Source organism: Typopeltis vanoorti, chromosome 14, assembly GCF_054136105.1.
Source record: "Typopeltis vanoorti isolate ZY-2024b chromosome 14, IOZ_Tvanoo_1.0, whole genome shotgun sequence".
Classification (NCBI taxonomy): Eukaryota; Metazoa; Arthropoda; class Arachnida; order Uropygi; family Thelyphonidae; genus Typopeltis; species Typopeltis vanoorti.
Genome location: NC_143562.1, coordinates 96607549 through 96626259, shown reverse-complemented (window position 1 = coordinate 96626259; position 18711 = coordinate 96607549).

Below are 18711 nucleotides of genomic sequence, written 5' to 3'. Positions count from 1 at the left end.
TCTGTCTCTTCAATACCACTTTCCTGATCTTTCATTTCATCTTTTACTTATGGTCTTTTGCCTGCATCACACACACACACACTGCACTTCTATCTAGCAACAGTCTCCAGTTCACTCACTCCAAAGCCATTCAAATGCAAATCGATCACATCTGTATAATTCCATTCTTGTCACAAACGAATGCCATACATCCACAAACTGCACTCCCTCTCCTCACAACTCTGCTAGCATACCATTAATGATTCTGGCTCCTCGTCTCAACTCATCTTTGTAATACTTCAGCAACACACTGACAACCTTCCCACTATGTTATCTTTTAATCTTCTCAATAACCTCCTGATATTTACCCTTACATTCTCCTTATGTCTATTTAAATTATTTGTCCTCTCAATCATCACTAATTCTCTTGCTCGTTTCCTCATGTCCAAAGCATGAATTATCTTGCTCATTCTCTCTCCCCTGGATAAAGTATGGATTTGTAGGAAGTGCGATATTTTATTAGACTGCAAGTTAACGAATGCGAAACAGGTTAAATGAAAGAAACGGAAATTGCACGAAAGCTAGTCAAACTGAGGAGGTGAAAGAACACAAGAATGTAGAAGCGAAAGTTAGTGATTCCATAAGGTATAGAATTTATCCATACCTTATGGAATCTCTCACTAACTAATCCTCTAACAATGCCTCCATACACTGCTGTTCTCGAATCACTCGTCACCTGCTTTACCCTTTATTCTTTCATTCTATTCTTTTGCACTTTCATTAGTTTTTACTAAATATCACTCTGCATATTCCTCATTTGATTTTTTATTTTCAATAATGTTTCAATAATAATTATAGGAGGTAAATGGAACATTATATAGATCAATACATAGTTTACATTAAGTTGTATACCGACAGTTTCACTTTCTGTCACTTCTGTAGTCTCGCTACCTCCAGTTTTGCCGCACCTTACTTCCTTTCGCTCCTTTATCACCAACTTTCGCTTCTACATTCTTGTATTCTCACGCCCTCAGTTTATTATTATTTGACACCTCCAGGGAGTCCAAAGACTCATCGAAGGAGAGTGTGCCAACAGCATCGAAAGATTGGTCCCCGTTTGACTAGCTTTTCTATTCTTTTGCACACTTTCATTAGTTTCCACTAAATATCACTCCTCATATTCCTCATTTCATTTTTCATTTTCAATAACTGTTTCAATAATAATTATAGGAGGTAAATGGAACATTATATAGATCAAATGAGTCTTTTGACTCCATGGAAGCCCGAATAATAATAATAATGTTGTATATAATAATTAAATTGATAAAGTAATAAAATTGAGTTGTATACCGGCAGTTTCACTTTCTGTCACTCCGGTAGTCTCGCTACCTCTAGTTTTGCCGCACCTTACTTCCGTTTCTTCATTTATAGTTCCTTTCGCTCCTTTATCACTAACTTTCGCTTCTACATTCTTGTGTTTTTTCACGCCCTCAGTTTGACTAGCTTTCGTGCAATTTCTGTTTCTTTCATTTACGCTATTTTTCTTCAGCCTGTTTCGCATTCGTTAACTTGTAGTCTAATAAAATATCGCTCTTCTTACAAATCCATACTTTCTTTCGTCTCCTATTCAGTCTCTTCACAAATACATCTCTCACATTCCACCACGCGTACATATTACGTAACTCGTATCATTTTTGAAAAGTATGTCGTTAACGGCACTTAATTTTTGCGGCGCTCGCCTAGTCATTTCCCGCGTCGTTGACCTCATTAGTACCGTCATTGTGTTCACATTAAAGAAGGCAAGATTCAAATTTTCAATTAATAAATCCCCCCAAAATAACGTAATCACACCAAGTTATCAAAAATAAACTACACCCCTTGCGGCCCTCTCCGATTTCTTCTTTTCTAGAACTACCTCTTTAACCTATCGAGTCTGCCATGAAATTCCAATTTTTCTATCCTTATATAAAAAAAAAAAAAACCTTCATCATATGCTTCAATGTTTACTTTAGCTTTTGCTCTCTGAATTTCTTTATATATTTTTTGTTTTACTCCATTATTATTATGTGACACCTCTAGGGAGCCCAAAGACTCATTGAGGGAGAGTGTGCCAACAGCATTGAACGATTAAATCCCTTCCAACTACTAACCGCGCTCAAACTTGCTTAACTTTTTGCATGAGCCATTAGTAGCAGAGGCTCTACCAATCGACCAACCTACATCATACTCATCAATTTTCTGATCTATACCTTCAAGGAGTGTACAGGATACTATGACAGTACTCAATGGCCAGTTAAATCCTGTGGTTACATATTCTACCAATCTGTATACTTGTTGTGTAGTACTATGAAATTGTCGGAATCCAAATTGCTCCTCAGGAAGAATGTTTAATTTGTGCACTAGTTCTTGAAGTCTAGTGAGAATGACTTTCTCGGCAATTTTGCCTAAGTTGGAGATGAGGCTAATTGGTCTGCAGTTTTGAGATGATCGCAGGTCTTTCCCTGGTTTATGGACTGGGATTACTTATGTTAGTTTCCAGTGGGAAGGAAAATATTTGTAGTGTAAAATGGAGTTTATAATGTTAGTCAGATGCACAATAGCTGTGTGGGAGTAGTAGTTTTATCACCCTGTTTGTGATTCCATCAGGTCCAGGAGCCTTTTTGTTTTTAAGCTTCTTGATTATGTCGTATAATTCTACAGGTGACGTGATCGCAATTTGACTAGAGCATGTGACAGAAAGATTGAGCGAAGATCTGACATGTCCATGAACCTTGTATATGTGATTGAAGTCAAGATGGTCATATGAGGGTTTGCATTGCTTTTCTAGAGATGTTACTATTGCCTTGGCTTTGTCTGCATCGGTATGAATAAGGCCAGTATCTGTTTGGAGAGGAGGAAGAGGTTTGTTTTTATTCTTGATGTTTTTGATAAGATTCCATATGGAGTGATTGTCAGTAGAGATAGCATTCAATTTTCCTTCCCAAATTTGATTTCTGTGTGCTGTGAGGGCATCTCTAACTGCAGAGTTGAATCTGTTCAAGATTCTTTTATCTTGAGGTGCTCGCGTGTTGTGATATCTTTTTCTTGCTCTGTTCTTTTCTGTTATCAAGTTCATAATGTCTTCTGGCAAGTGGTTAGATCTAGGGGTAGTTCTGGAAATAGTTACTGCTGCAACGGCAGTGTTGATTTGTTTAGTTAGATCCTTTATAGCTGTTTCATTTTCCTCTGTGGATTTAATCAATGGTACAGGACCGATATATTTTAGGAATACTTTGGATAGCTTATCCCAAGGGATATATGAGTGGTGGGGGAGGAGATAGGTTATCCTGGTTTCTCAGCTTTAATAGAATGGGATTGTGGTCAGATGAAAGATCATTTAGAGTCCCTACACTTTATTTCCCTTTTTATATATGGGTACTATGAGAGCTCTACTCCAATCAGCTGGAATTCGACCCTCTGTCCAGGCCTTCTGAATTATGCAGTGTAGCCACTGTAAAACTTTTATATCTCCATACTTGAGCATTTCTGATCAAATAGCATCTACTCCAGCTGCCTTTCCACATGTCATGCTTTTGATGACTTTTGCTACTTCAAGTATGAATATGTATTCCTGATTGTATGCCTTTTGAGTGTTTTTACTACTGTGCTGTCACTGATTATTTCATTTAGCAATTTTTCGAAGTAATTACTCCATAAATTAAGGATAAATGTAAAAATGTTGATAATCCCATTTTCTGAATATTATGTCCCCTCCCCATGAAATACTGAAACCTATCTATATTTTTTTAAATTATAGTACAAACTTATTAATGAAAAACTGTATATTATTATTTGTGATGCCCCCAATTAATGGTGTTAATATTAATATTAATATTAAAAATATTAATGATGTATTTTAATAAAACGTGAAATATTAAAAACAATTATCTTTTGTTTGCATATCCAATTGACAAGTATTTGTCAATTGGATATGCCAACGTTCTTCCCCCTCTTAATCTGTCAACCTCAAGCAGACTGTCCAATATGACTCTGTGATGAGGCATGAAATTTAAAATCTGATAAAATTTTTAAGATTTTGCTGAACAAAAAAAAGTAAGAAAATTTTCTTTATAATATGTTTCTTTTGTATAAAAATAGTAAATGTATCGATTTTTAAAATTGCTCAATTTCATATATTCGCGATAACTAATATCTTAAATTAGGGGTCCCACCAAAATTATCTCAACTGGCCGATTTGCTACGCCGGGATTAAAGTAATTATCCTAAGGGAATGTATTGTTATTGTTATTATGTGACACCTCCAGGAGTCCAAAGACTCATCGAGGGGGAGTGTGCCAACAGCTTCGAACGATTGACTCCCTTCTAACCAGGAGCGTGCCAGTAGTGTCCGGCGCCTGTGTGCAAAACTTTAGTTGAAGCCCCCCCCCCCTCCCAATAAAAAAATCACTTTAAAACAACGTTTTTTTTAAAAAGTATTTCCTCCTCTTTGGCGCCTGTGTGCGTCGCATACATTGCCGGCGCGACCCTGCTTCCAACTACTAACCGTGCTCAAACTTGTTTAACTTTTTGCGAGCCATTAGCAGCAGAGGCTCTACCAATCGACCAAAAGTAGGCGCAGCTTGTATAAATAAGTCGGAAGTTATTTTTCTTAGTATTTATTTCATTTAATTAATTTATTTGTGTATTGAGAGGGGAAAGCATGTATTATTAGTTTGAAAAGAAAAAAGTCTTTCAGTTGCTAGAGCTAGTTGGTACGCCAGTTGCTATTTGCAGCGCAAATATATCTGTAACAGTTGCATCGTGAGTTAGTATCTGTCGATCTGTAATGCAAATTTGACTTGCCTTTCATTCTTCCAGTGATGTATAGATGTGGAATCAAAATCGGCTAAAGGTGAGAAAAACGTGTGTAAATCCACTTTAATTTTAGATATAGTTTATTAAAGAATACGTATATTTGATATTAATCTCATCCCATTAATCTATATAGTTTATAATTGAGTTGGTTTGCCGAAATAGCTACATTTAGTTTACATTCTGGTATAATATGTACTTCGATTGGTGTAATAAATATTTTCTAATATTACACCGTACTTTGTGGCATTGCTTGTCATTAATTTTATATGGGGGGGGGGGGTATGGTAAATTGCAAGCTTCAATAAGATTTAATACCACGGATTTCAGCTTGCTATCGATAGTATTAAATACGTACGAAGACGTATTGAATAAAATGCTACATATATAATGTGTTTGCCTTGAAAATGAGATATTCGGTGAAACGTGAAAGGATTTAACAGTTCATAGTAGTATTCGTAATGTTATAATTCAAATTCTTCGTTTTATTTGTCAACATCATTAGGGTAATGATATCCCTTCTTGTGAAACTGTCCAACGCAATTCTTTCTACTTAAGCAGTCTCTAGGAAAGAATCGTTTGTCATCTCATTGCCATAATGTGATTCTATTACTGTTGAATTCTGCTCTGGACGTTGTGCGGGGTGGTATGGCAGTTATGTTTGCCTAATGGAACTGCACTAATTGCCACTAAACGGAAAGAACATATCGTTGCATTCCATCTTTCAAGGCTAGTGCTGAATTGTTAAATGGAGCAGCAAATAATTAGATGCATTTCTTTAAACTGTCTTGAACAGACAGTCCAGTTTGGCACAACATTGAAAATGTTCCGCTTGACCATCCAATCGAGACACCGATCACCTTCAAAGTATATTCCTTCCACAGATATGCATGAATTTCATTGCCATTCCGTCCTGCCACGTAACTGTATATTTGTCTAATTGCTTTAAAAGGATTCTTTTTGAGTGAATACAGCAACTTGCAAGTGATGACGCACCTGTCATTGTAAGAGTTGAACACGTTGCAACATATTCGAGCAAACAAAAAATAAACCAAGTATTTATAAAGTAAAGGTCATATTTTATCAAGTCACTTGATGAAATAATTGTATTGATTCATATAGTTAATCCAACCCGAGTCAAATTTAAGGTTGTTGTTGTTTAGCCTAAGCTATAACTTTTAAGAGCCCCTCCCAACCGAGTTAATTTTAGGTTTAATAGCTTTCATGTTAATTAAAGTTAAAGATGCGAATAAAATGCTACATACATACAATAGTAAGATTTTACGTATACAGCAACCCCTCGATTAATACGCTCTTTAAAACAGACGCATTAATCGGCGGAAACGCACAAATCGAATATAATAACCTATGGGAAAAAGTATAATTCGTTCATCAAATTTCTTTCCTGACCTTTAGTTTTTTTATAAAAGAATTAGGGTATATCTTAGGGCCTAGTTAAAGGAAAACCATATAGCTGAAAGACAATAAAACATATTCAGAATACAAATTTATTATTCTACTACTTAATAAAGAATTGAGCTAAAGTAGTTTGGCGGACATTGTTACTTTTTTTTTTTTTTTTCATACAACTGACTGCATGGCTCTATTGCCTTTTCTACTCTTGTGCAAATTTTACTGCTTCTCTCTTCATGGGGTCAGCCTCTAAGAATTGCTGCTTAAAAACTTCGATTGTACGAAAAATATTTCCAAATTGTTTCTGTGAAATCTCTTTTGGCCTTGTCAGTGATTTAAATTTTCTTCATATTCTTCAGGATCGCCCCGCTGCGCATCGAAATTTAACAGGTTGGAATCACCCAATTTCTCAGAATGAGATTTAATTAACTTAGATTCATTTGAAAAGCTTCTAAAGTCATTTGCACAATGTGGAAGAATGTGCTTCCAAAACGACTCGCATATTGCTATTATTAATTTCATTACTTTATAACCAGTCTGAGATAATTCATAAAGAATTAAGCTATTGTAGTTTGGCGGGCATTCTGTTACTTTTTTTTTCATATTTATCAAGAATTTGTTTTTCAAAATCTCTGGATAATTTGCGGCCACCTCCTTATCTTTACTTGCAGCTTCGCCTGTGATTCGAACATTATGTAGGCTATTTCTCTTTTTGAAACACTCAAACCACCCAGCACTAGCGTGGAATTCTTTTCCATCATTGATGGCCATTCTTTCAAGGTTGCAAAGAGACTTAATGCTTTTGATTTAATGAGGTCAGTGCTTAGCGGGATCCGTTTTTGGTTACAGTCGTCGATCCATGTAGAAAGATCTCTAATTCAATCATTATAATACTTGGATTTCGAGCGGTCTGTATGCACCATGAACTCGAAGCAGCCTTATCTTTCTCCTTGTATTCAGTAGCTTTGCTTAAAATTTCCCCTACAGTATAATTGATTCACCCATTTTTGTGGTCTTGTCCTATCTTTGCTCTGAACTCGCCTTGTTAATTTTCTCCAAGTTTTTCTTCCAATGAGATTACTTTTCGAATCATTTTCACACTTTCCCTTTTTTGCTCACTAATTCTTTTACTCATGATGAACGGTTGGGAAAATACTTTAAAATTAAAAAAAAAAAAAGTAAGGAAAACAATTTCAAAGGAGACACGAGATATGATCATCAAAATACTATGTAATTATCAGATGACACAAATTTTGGCGGTAAATTTGGAACATAGTGTACATGGGAATAGTGTAGTATGCCATTAAAAATAATTTTGCAAAATGTTTTAAATCGGTAAGTTATTTCATCCTGGTGACTAATCTTTTTAAATTAGTTAGCCAGTTAAGATGTATATAGGCGCATTAATTGAATTTGGGCATAAAAAAAAAATGACGCATTAATCGAGGGACTGCTGGCATACGTTTTTATCAATGGTTAAAAAACATTTTTGACATAGGTAATAATAATATTAATTTAACTTTCTTTTATATCTACTTTCCAAACTTGCTTTTAATTCTAAGCAAAATTTATTTCATGTAACTACAAAAAAAAAAAAAAAATCTAAAAGCATAAATTTAGTTAATAATAATTATGCACTTATTCACTATTGCAAATAACATGAATTAATTATTTTGATTTGTTAAACTGATTTATTTTATTGTCGATGAATTATGTTACGTAAAATGTTTCCAACTCACTTCACAATTAAAATAATTTTATAGAAAATATTGTTGTAAACTTGTTCACGTTATTTTTGTTATTACGTGACACCTTCAAGGACCCATCACGGCAGGGTACTCTCTCCGTTCCGCTACACACATGACTTGAGCAAGCTCACGCATGCATATCAAGCCAAAACACTGAAAGCACACCGTTTAATTTACTTGAAATTAAAAAAAAAAAAAGCGCGTAGAAACGAAACAGGTCAAACACAGAAGCAGGTTGGAAATAAACTGCAGACCGTTTGAGTCGATAAGGAATGACTTGAAGGTGTGGGCAAAACCGGACAGGTGGGGCAAATTGGGCACACTTGTTTCATCTTTGATTGATACGAAATGTATCTAAACCATGAAATTTGCACCAACCAAAAATTAGCCATCTTGTATGCCCACTCTCTCCTATAAGTAAAAAATCGCCGATCTTACTTGCCATTCGTAATTTGATTAAAAAAATAGGCGCGAGCTGTAAACATACATATTGCAATTAATATATATATATATATATATATATATATATACACACAGTACCGTCGACAGGGTGTAGCATAGAGGCAGCCTGCCTAATGGCACCGTTTAATTAAGGGTGCTCATTCACCCATATTACGGTACGTGCCATATTAGGGTAACAAGATATTTTACAACATCTGATGTAGATGCAATAGATTTATTTGAAGAATTAAAAATTCTTCCAAAAATAATACAAGAGAACAGTGGTCCTCATCAAATTTTATCATATATATTATTATGTGACACCTCCAGGGAGTCCAAGGCTCATCGTGGGAGGGCACACTACTCTATATATAACGAAAAAAAAATATATATATATATATAATAAATCAGCTAACGCCTTTTATTCCTTTATAGGGAGTAGGCGAGGCCTTTATACCCTCTCCAGAGTGAGTGGGCAGTTCAATCTCCACTTGTAGCCACTTAGAAATAGTTGGCCCATGTCTATCACTAATTATAGCAGCCACCGATGAAGAGGCTAGCAAACAAGTGCTACCATCTCTTGGTACCTAACCCTAACAGGATATGTTACTGTCTGAAATAATGTGGCTACTACGGTCGATTTTCTTGAGTTTACTGGACGAAAAACACGCTTACTCGTGTAAGAGATCGACTAACATGAGAACCGCCGAAAATAGGCTTACAAAAACTTCCTGCAGTCGGCGACTAGACTTGAACCTAAGTTCTAATTTCGAGCGACCAAGCGCAGAGGATGTAAGCGTCACTTCCACTGAGCTACACAAGCCTGTAACCAAAATATATATAACCCAAATCTTGTATAAATTTATCTCAACGTAACATCGCCCTAAGGATACTGTTCACAATTCCTGTTAGCGTAACAAGTGCGGAAAGAAGTTTTTCCAAGCTTGAACTGATTCAAAATTATTTGCGAACAGCAGTGATCCAAAAAAGATTGGTTGGTCTATATCGATAGAGGCGGACATAGCTTATAATTTAAATTTAGAAGAACTTATAAACAGTTTTATTGTGCTATATCCTCGTAGAGCAAACATTTAATTAATATTATTATGTTATTGTTTTGCATTAATGTTTCTCTTGTAATAAAAAAAACTAAATAGCAATTGGAGATTTTCTTTTTGTCTTATAATCCATCGGGGCGATATTTAGTTGTTTGCCTCAGGCGCGGTCTAATCTGGCGATGGCCTTGTGTGTGTGTGTATATATATATATTTTACGTTAAGTAAAAGCAGCACGAGGCCTTTGTAATGTGATGCTCTAAGCCAGTCGTTCTTAACCTTTTCGAAGTCACGGAGCACTTTTCATTATAAGAAAAATTTCGGGAGTACCAAATGCATTAGGGTCATTAAACTAACAATAAAAATATCCATGTACTTGCCATTTTATAAAAATGGAACTTATTTTAATGCGATACTTGAGCTTGTCAGTTTTTGCAGATTTCAGCAATATCCGGTCTAATATGTGATATAGCAATCCTCATCTTTTGTCTATATTAGTAAGTCTTTCACACTTTTTAGTTTTTATATCGGTTAATATTAAGAAACCGAGCTCGCACAAATATGATGTTGAAAACTATAAGAAAATTTTCAGTGCCCTTGTGGAGAGAGCTGGGTATTCGGCTTGGACAAAATTCCTCAAGAGTTATTTCAGAGAATTTCATTTTTAGAGTATGATCCGTTGACAAGGTAACTATTCTTGTAACGAAAATTCACAACTTGATGTATTAACTGTGCCAAATGGATTTCGTATCCAGTCATAATTGTGCGATTTAAGGAAGGAAAGTAACTTGAAATCTTTTCTTCCAATATTGTTAATGTTTTGTTATAACGGAAACAATTCCCTCGACATTTTTATTATGGGGCGAAGGAAACATATCTACTGTATTTTTTCTGATATGTGGTTTTTCCAAAGAGATACTTTTTTTTCTGAAAAGCTGACAGTTTGTCAGCTTTTCAGGATGTTAAAATATTTTCATTTTTCCCTTGGATACTTATATTAACGCTATTTAAGTAATTAAAAATATCGGCTAAACATGCCATTTTAGCACACCAAATATGCCGGCAAACGTTGGTCGATTGGTAGAGCCTCTGCTACTAATGGCTCCGTTAAGTAAGTTTGAGCGTGGTTAGTAGTTGGAAGGGAACCAATCGTACGATGCTGTTAGCACACTTTCCTTCGATGAGTATTTGGACTCCCTGGAGGTGTCAAATAATAATAATAATAATATCATTTTGAAGACAGTTTACAAAAGCATCTGTACCTTTATTTTGAAAAAAGGCCAATAATTCATTCTTAAGTAGTCTAAAATTCGGAATAGCATTTTTATCCCTGGATAACCATCTTATTTCAGTGTGCAGAAGTATAGATTCGTACTTGGCTTCCATAGATATGCAAAGTTTTTTTAAAAAAGGCATGCTTTTATTGACCTTGATGTAATTTACCATATTCACACCTTTGGTCTAATACATCTAAATACAGGTTTTAATATTGCCGGTAATGTTTTTGTGTCATGTGAGATCTTTCACATGTTTCACATCTTTCTAGTTTATACGTAAATCCGACCATGTCTCCAACCATAGCGACTTCCCGAAGTGAAACTCCATTTATAATATTTAGTTGAAATAACATCGAATAAATCATACCGAGGAATATTGTATGAGAAAAAACAAACAAACCTGAATATAGCTATTTTAATCGCACATCACTAATGCTACTTCGAAAATAGTCACAAATCTACACCAGACAGAAATTTTCCAAGGCGACTCAAGAAAAGGTACACTCTTAAAGAAAATAATCAAATTCCCAAGAATCGGGATTTTTCTGACTTACCCCCACTAGACTTGTTTTCTATGTGGAGGTATGAAAAGAAACGTGGTTTAGCTCACCATCTCGAAGAACATGTAAAGAGCTTCATACATTCTCAAAGCCAGCACATTAGTAGGATGCGATGGCTTCTTGCACCAGCTAGCAAAAGTTTCGATACACAGTGGGTATTGTCCACATTAACTAGAGATACACATCCGAATAAAAATTGTTACTTGGCTCTGCTAAATGGCATTTTTCATTATGTAAACAGGTTCTGAAGTATCGCAGTAGGATGCGAACCTACAACCTCTTAAGTTGGAGAACAAAGATATTACCTGTTTAGCCAACTAGTTTCGTAAAATTTAAAAATATCCATTTTATTTATTAGTTGAAATTGTTCTTTTCAGTAACTTTCAAATTAATTTTTATATAAAAATTAATAAAGAATTCCAAATTTTTGGGGACTTCGTTTCCTTACATCCGTTATCCTTTTTCGTCCTCTGATTCTGGTTTCAGTCTAATGGTAGATCATACTGTCTAAATGTACGATTAAATTCTGAGTTTTATATTTCACTGAGCTCCATCCTTTGAAAATAAAGGTACATTTATTATTACAGAACATCATTAAGTTCCGCTCACTGCTGGTGGCAATTTTACACTACACTACGCCACACCATTCGCTGTCTATGCCACACCATTCGCTGTCTATGCCACACAATCCACCGTATTTAGTACATCACATACTTCCAGTAACACAGTATTTTTGTCTGTTTATTGCGTGTGTTTTTTTTTCTTGCCAATTTCTGTTGTGCTCGATATAAAAACCCTTTTACCACACTAGGAGACCGGCTTACTCATATTCAGTCGGGGGAAAAAAAATCCTTGATTTATGACGAGAATCGAACCAGGTCTTTTCTAACGGCAGGCATATCCTTATCGTTCTTCCGACTGCACTGCCCAGTTGTCATTCTGTATAATATACAGAAAATATTATTAGATATTCTGTATAATAAATCACACTATAAATATGGAAATGAATTCAAAATGGGGATATTCTTCACGTATATCCTTGTGTCTTTAATAACAAAAATAAATTTGATAATCGTTATTGTTTGCCCACCAGACTAGTATCATCATGGAGTAGAGGAAGATTTCCCACCATCTTGCAGCTGCAAGAAGTATGAGCTTAATCTCTCACATTAAGAGACGCACACTTCAACATAACAGAGAGTATACGAATATTGAGACATAATAAATTATAAAATGGCCACGATACTATAGTCTCGCGCATGTTAAATCGTTCCTTGTACCACCTTAGCCGCACGTGTCCAAGTATTTAAATAATAAGATAATTTCATTGTCCGGTTTGAAACCACCACCCAGAGTTCTAAAGGAGCTTGAAAGAACTTGTTTGGCCTCCAGAGAACTTCCGGATTATCTAACACTTAACCGATTCCCAATGTTCATGAATGTGATCAGGAAGAAACATTTATAAATGCTTTTCACCTGTTCAGCTGGACCATGAATTGTTCAGGTAAATAACTGGTTCCATGCAGGTGTGTCAGTCTTCCATCCTGAAAGTTCGAGATTTTCATCCTGCAAAAAAAACGGGCAAGTCAGAAGAGCTTTCGTAAAACAGGATGTTGGAATACAGATAATTTTTATGGTATTAATTAATTCATTAGAGAAGTATTTTTTTATTATTATTATTTATGTTCGGAAAATGTCAGTACATTAAGTTAAGATAATTTTAGGCTTCCATACTTTGTGTTCAAGAGCCTTTTGTAGCTCAGTTGGTATAGACCAGTATTTCTCACCCTTTCTTTAGTAATTACCCCTTAACGGACTTTAAGTCAATTTGTTTTCTAATTACACCTGTAATTTCCTATACCTATATATATATTCTCATGAGGGTTTACTTTTTTTTTTTTTTTTTCCTTCACCAGGCTTGGTGAAAAAAGGTCGAATAACAAATAACAACGAGGGTAAGGCGGACTGTGCGAAGCCAGTTTTCACGTTCTTATTGATGACATATATGAAACATGGTAATAAAGAAGCAGTATATCTTTAAGCAATGAATATGTAGCCTATAAATGGGGTCCTATACAGCACTCCTCAAGGGATATTGAATGATTTGTTATGCATGTCCATTATCTTTCATATGGCAGCGTTACATTGCTGGCAGGCGTGATTCCTATTATTTTTTTTGCACCAAAACCTAATTCCCCCCCCCAGAAAAGTTTTCGCCCCAGGGGGAAGATATTTCCCCATCGAGAAACACTATTATAGACGAAGCCCTTTGGTTGGAAACACCTGAGTTCTAATCCCGTATAGGACGCAAAGAACATTTATCAGGACTTTTCAACTGGAAGTGAGTTAGCCAGTCTCATACGGGGGGGGGGGGGGGAGTTGGAAGATTTATTCCTCTAGTAACTAGATATAACTGGCCAGTAGAACACACGCAATTTACAGACACATACACAAAAAAAATGCTTATAGGCATAGGGCTAACCGCCTTTGTTCTCGAATGACGGTTACGAAATCCAAGGATATTAAGAAGGTCGTGGGCGCTTAAGTGCATGTTAGAACTACTGATGATGATACTTTGTATTTATTCAGGAATGTAGTCCATCATATCCTCTCACTTATGTCTCTGCATGCTGATATGAATAGTTAATATCATGGTTTTGTTTCTCTGCTATGCAACGATAGTATCCAGTGGTGGCGAACCTTTTTATATGAGTGTACCAAAAGTTAAAATATGGAGTTGCTGACGTGCCGGCGAGTGCCAAAAATTTACAAATCAAGTTGCTGATGTGCCGGGCAGTTTTTAGTAGGGGACAAATTAATAGAAAATTAATTAATTAATAATATTATATAATAATATTATATAATAATAATTATTATTATTATCAACACCCGACCTCCATGGAGTCAGAGACTCATCGTGGGAGGTACTCACTATTGCATACAATGCTCATCCAACCTCGTCTTAAACTGATTCAGTGTGTCCACATTCACAACACACTCAGGCAATTCATTCCACTCACCAACCACCCTTCATGCAAAGAACCTGCTTTTCACTCCTTTGCTCACACCCTCCTTATACAGTTTCTAGCAATAGCCTCTTTCATGTTCTACTTCCCTCTCCAATTCTATGAAAAATCTCTTCCATATCTACCTGATAACAACCCCTTACTAGCTTATATGTCTCAATCATATCCCCCCCCCTCCTATTCACGAGGCTCTGTAACTTATCATATTCTCTGAGTTTGTCCTCATACTCCACATTCCAAAGATACTGACCACCTTTGTGAATCTTCTTTTTCCAACATATCCTCGTCACCATGAAAACCTGGCGACCAAATCTGTGCACAATAATCCATATGAGGCCTGATCAAGGCCTTATACAATGGAATCATAACCTCTCTATTTCTGCATGTCAAGGTTCTCCGCATCATTGCCATTATTCGATGTGATGTCTTCACAACTTGTGCAATGTGACCCCTGAATTTCAGGTCCTTGACCACCATCACACCTAGATCTCTCATCTCCTCTACAGAAGTAGAGGAGATGAGAGAGCTAGGTGTGATGGTGGACAAAGTTTCCCCACCAAGTGTATACTTGGCATCCCATCGTTGCTTACCAAATCTCAAAACCTTACACTTGGCAACATTGAACTGACAGTTCCACTTACCTGCCCATTCATGCAATCTATTCAAGTGCTCTTGTAAGTCATTAACATCAGCTTGGCTGTGCATTGCTCTCCCCAGTTTTGCATCATCTGCAAACAGCTGGATATCACTAGTTAAACCCAACCCAATATCATTAACATACAAATTGAACAACAATGGGCCCAAAATAATATACCCCAAAAAATAAGTGTTTCACTCAAAATAATATACCCACGAATTTATATTTTATAAATAACATTTTATTCTATCTATAATATTCAGTGTAAAATTTATTATTGTATTATTAAATTGATTTTAATGATGTTGGTTTGAAAAAAAAAAAAAAAACGGTAGTGAGAAAAATATTTATGCATTGTAACTCACCCTAGAAGTCAGCTGAGCAGGAGAAGCAGCAGAAGGATGTCAACTTGTCGGCGAAATGCTTATCGTATTTACTCGAATATAACTTGCTCTCGCTTGTAACTCGCACCCCTGATTTTATTGTACGAAAAACAGACATCAAAAAGGTTTGCATATTACCTCGCATACGAATGTTCACGTGGAGGCAATAGTAACTTGCTCCAACCTGTAACTACACGCCCTCCCCCAACACATTATACTGCAGATGCAAGAAAAACAAGTGTAGTTTTATTGTATCCCTGAATAAGATACAGAGGCTTTTGCAGTCTGTGTAATATATTTCCCAACAAATAATGTGATTCATTAGTTAGCGCCGTTTTTAATCCAGCTGTCTCTAATTGCACTATTATTGTCCCCCTCCCACAGAGACTGTGCTGTATAGACTCAAAGAAAACCATATGTTGCACTGAAACACAGTATCTAACTAAAAACTATTGTCAATTTTTTAATTACATGAAATAAGTGTTTCATGTAATTGAAAAGTTTATTTTATTGCATTTGAATTTCTCGAATTCATTATGGCAGATCACAAAGGCTAACTTCAAATAAAATTCTACCACGAATTGAAACATGCCATATATATATGCCATTTTTTCTAAAATGGCCATTTTGTCCTTTATTTTTTGAATTGAAATTGAATATTGATACCAACATATTCAAAGATGCAATTCATAAATTTTACCAAACCTGCACTGATTATTTAAATAACTGGGACAGTTGTTTCGTGGAAATGGAAGCATTTGAATGGGTCCTACTACGAGAAATCCCTCTGCGGGCGAAGATCGAGGAAAGTGTTTTGTTCATTTCCAGTCACTGGAACTTAAATATAAATGACGGCAAACTATTTGAAATTTTGTGTATTAAAAGTTATGTCACCAGTGAAAAGATCGAAGAATGGCGACAAAATGACGAGTCCTGCCGACGTATATGGGTTGAAAATTTTAAATATTTCTCAGATAAACACGTATCTTTTAAAAATTGTTCAATTTTGCTTATCTCCCTGAATCTAATGCCCCCACTGAATGAGTATTTTCATTAGTGAACAATGTGGACCAGTGAAAAAAACAATTAAAAATCGAAAAAGCATGCATTTATACCAAATGGAACTTGGACATAAATTACATACAGTATTATGAATTTTTAAAACACAAACCTGATTTATTAAAAAAAAGTTCATTCTTGTGAAAAGTATCAAAATTAAAATGTTTTTAAGTAATATGTTTGTTTAAAATACTATGTAAAAATAAAAAGCTTTATTTTAAAATAAAGCTTTTTAGTTTTAGTGAAACAAATAAACCAACTTTTTATTTTATTTTTTTTTATGAAACAATTTCTGATTTGTCCTTTATTTTCGCCAAAAAAATATGGTCACTGTACATGTAATGCGTGTGTGAGTTCGCCTGCCAGCTCAAACGCAAACAAGCAGGAATAAAATTCAACTAAGGGTTGAAACTTTGTGTGAGTTGAGCCCGCCGGTAATGAGAAGTTCCGTCGGAACGATAAACGACACCCCGCCATGAATGTGTTAAAACTAAGAAATATATAGCGAATGTTGTTATGATACTTTCAGATGTTATGGAATTCGGTTGAAGAGAATTGGCATTTCAATTCAACACTTGTCGGTTGCTTATGTCTTTGGGTGGCATGATCTTTTGTTAATACCGCACCAATCATATGCACGTCTTCGTAGCTGCTCTCTCGTGTAAAACAAAATTTAACTTGCACGTATTGTAATAACTGAAAAAAAAAAGTTAAATAATTTATAAGCATATAAAAGGATATCACCTGTAAACCGTTGGCGTGCCAGCAAAATTCTCGGACGTGCCACCTCTTGCATGCGTGCCATAGGTTCGCCATCTATGGTATATGCGGTTCTCTTAAGCTTTCAGTTGAACAGTGGACAAAAGCTTTCCTTTTGCTACTGAAACGAGTTTTTTTCAACACAAAAGGTGTACTTGAGAAATGCATTCCGACCAATCGTGAATTGTTTTACAATATTTTTTTTTTTATCGTGTTGCAAATGAAGTGCTATGCAGTATGTTTTTTAAAGATTCCAAGTATTTATGTCATAGCAATCTTTAAATGGATGCGCACTTTGTTGAGCAAGGAAAGGGGAATATATCCAAGAGTGGTAATCTCTGTAGCATCAACGCTTTTTTGAACGAATTATTATTACGTAACACCTCCATGGGGGTTCGAGGACTCATGGTTAGGGAAGAGCACTTTATGACACTCAGCTCACTAATAGCTTTTTGTCTTTTGAGTTAGCTAGTCTCATGAGATCGTCGAACTCACTTGAACTGAATTTTTGTACGTATTCTCCATGCTATGGATGAAGAGGTGCATAGAAACATAAGTAATACATCTTAAATCAGAATTATAACGAGCTTTAATGAACATCAGTCACATTAAATTATCAAACTCCTAATAGTTTAGGCCCTATTATGGTTTTATGATACTCTGTACTACAGTATGCAATAGATTCATGGCATTAGTTAATTACATTTTGATTTCTACCTGTGTAGGTGAACGAGAAGTGTATAGTATTTGGAGAACTTGGGCTGTTAGAAGTCACAGTCAGATATGATTGAAATAAGTCTCATTCTTCTTCCTTTCTGGGTTATTAAGAAATAATAATTATTTTTGCAAGGGTAACGATGAACTTTTTTTTTGACACATCGGATAAAAATAATTTGTTTTAAATTGATGCCTTTTTTTCAATAACTTTTATTTTAATTCGGCGCCACTGTAATCAAGATTCCCCAAATCGGCTCCTGTTTTAAATAGATGTAAATTGCACTTTTGTAAATGGCACTTTTTTTAATTCACCTTCGGTAAATTTCCATTTACTTTACCGGTAATGATGTTTATTCAGTTTGATACCCCTAGATACGTGTATAATATACTGTTTACCCAAATTTTTCTTAGTAGGGCCTTAGGGATCTAAATAAATCTGAAAAATGATTTAAACTTTTTTCCACCAGCTTGTAATTTTGCATAGCCCGAAAGTAGGCATTTTTAGTATTGTTATGATTTAAGTTGATCTCGCCATGCAAAAAAAAAAAAAAAGTTAAGAAAGAATTATTAAATGAAGGAATACCGTAATTCAATTATGTTTTCTTTTAACTAGCGTCGAAAGCGACCCTTCCCAACTAGCAAACATCCACGCAGTCCTACTGTGGAAGAAGGAGTCGACGAAAATATTGCAACTTATTATATATATTGCTAAAATAAATAGAGATGTTCTGAAGTTTCATTAAGTTGCATTTGAGATTCCTTATTTCGTCTGCGTCAACCTTATATCGCAATTTGTTTTCTCTTAT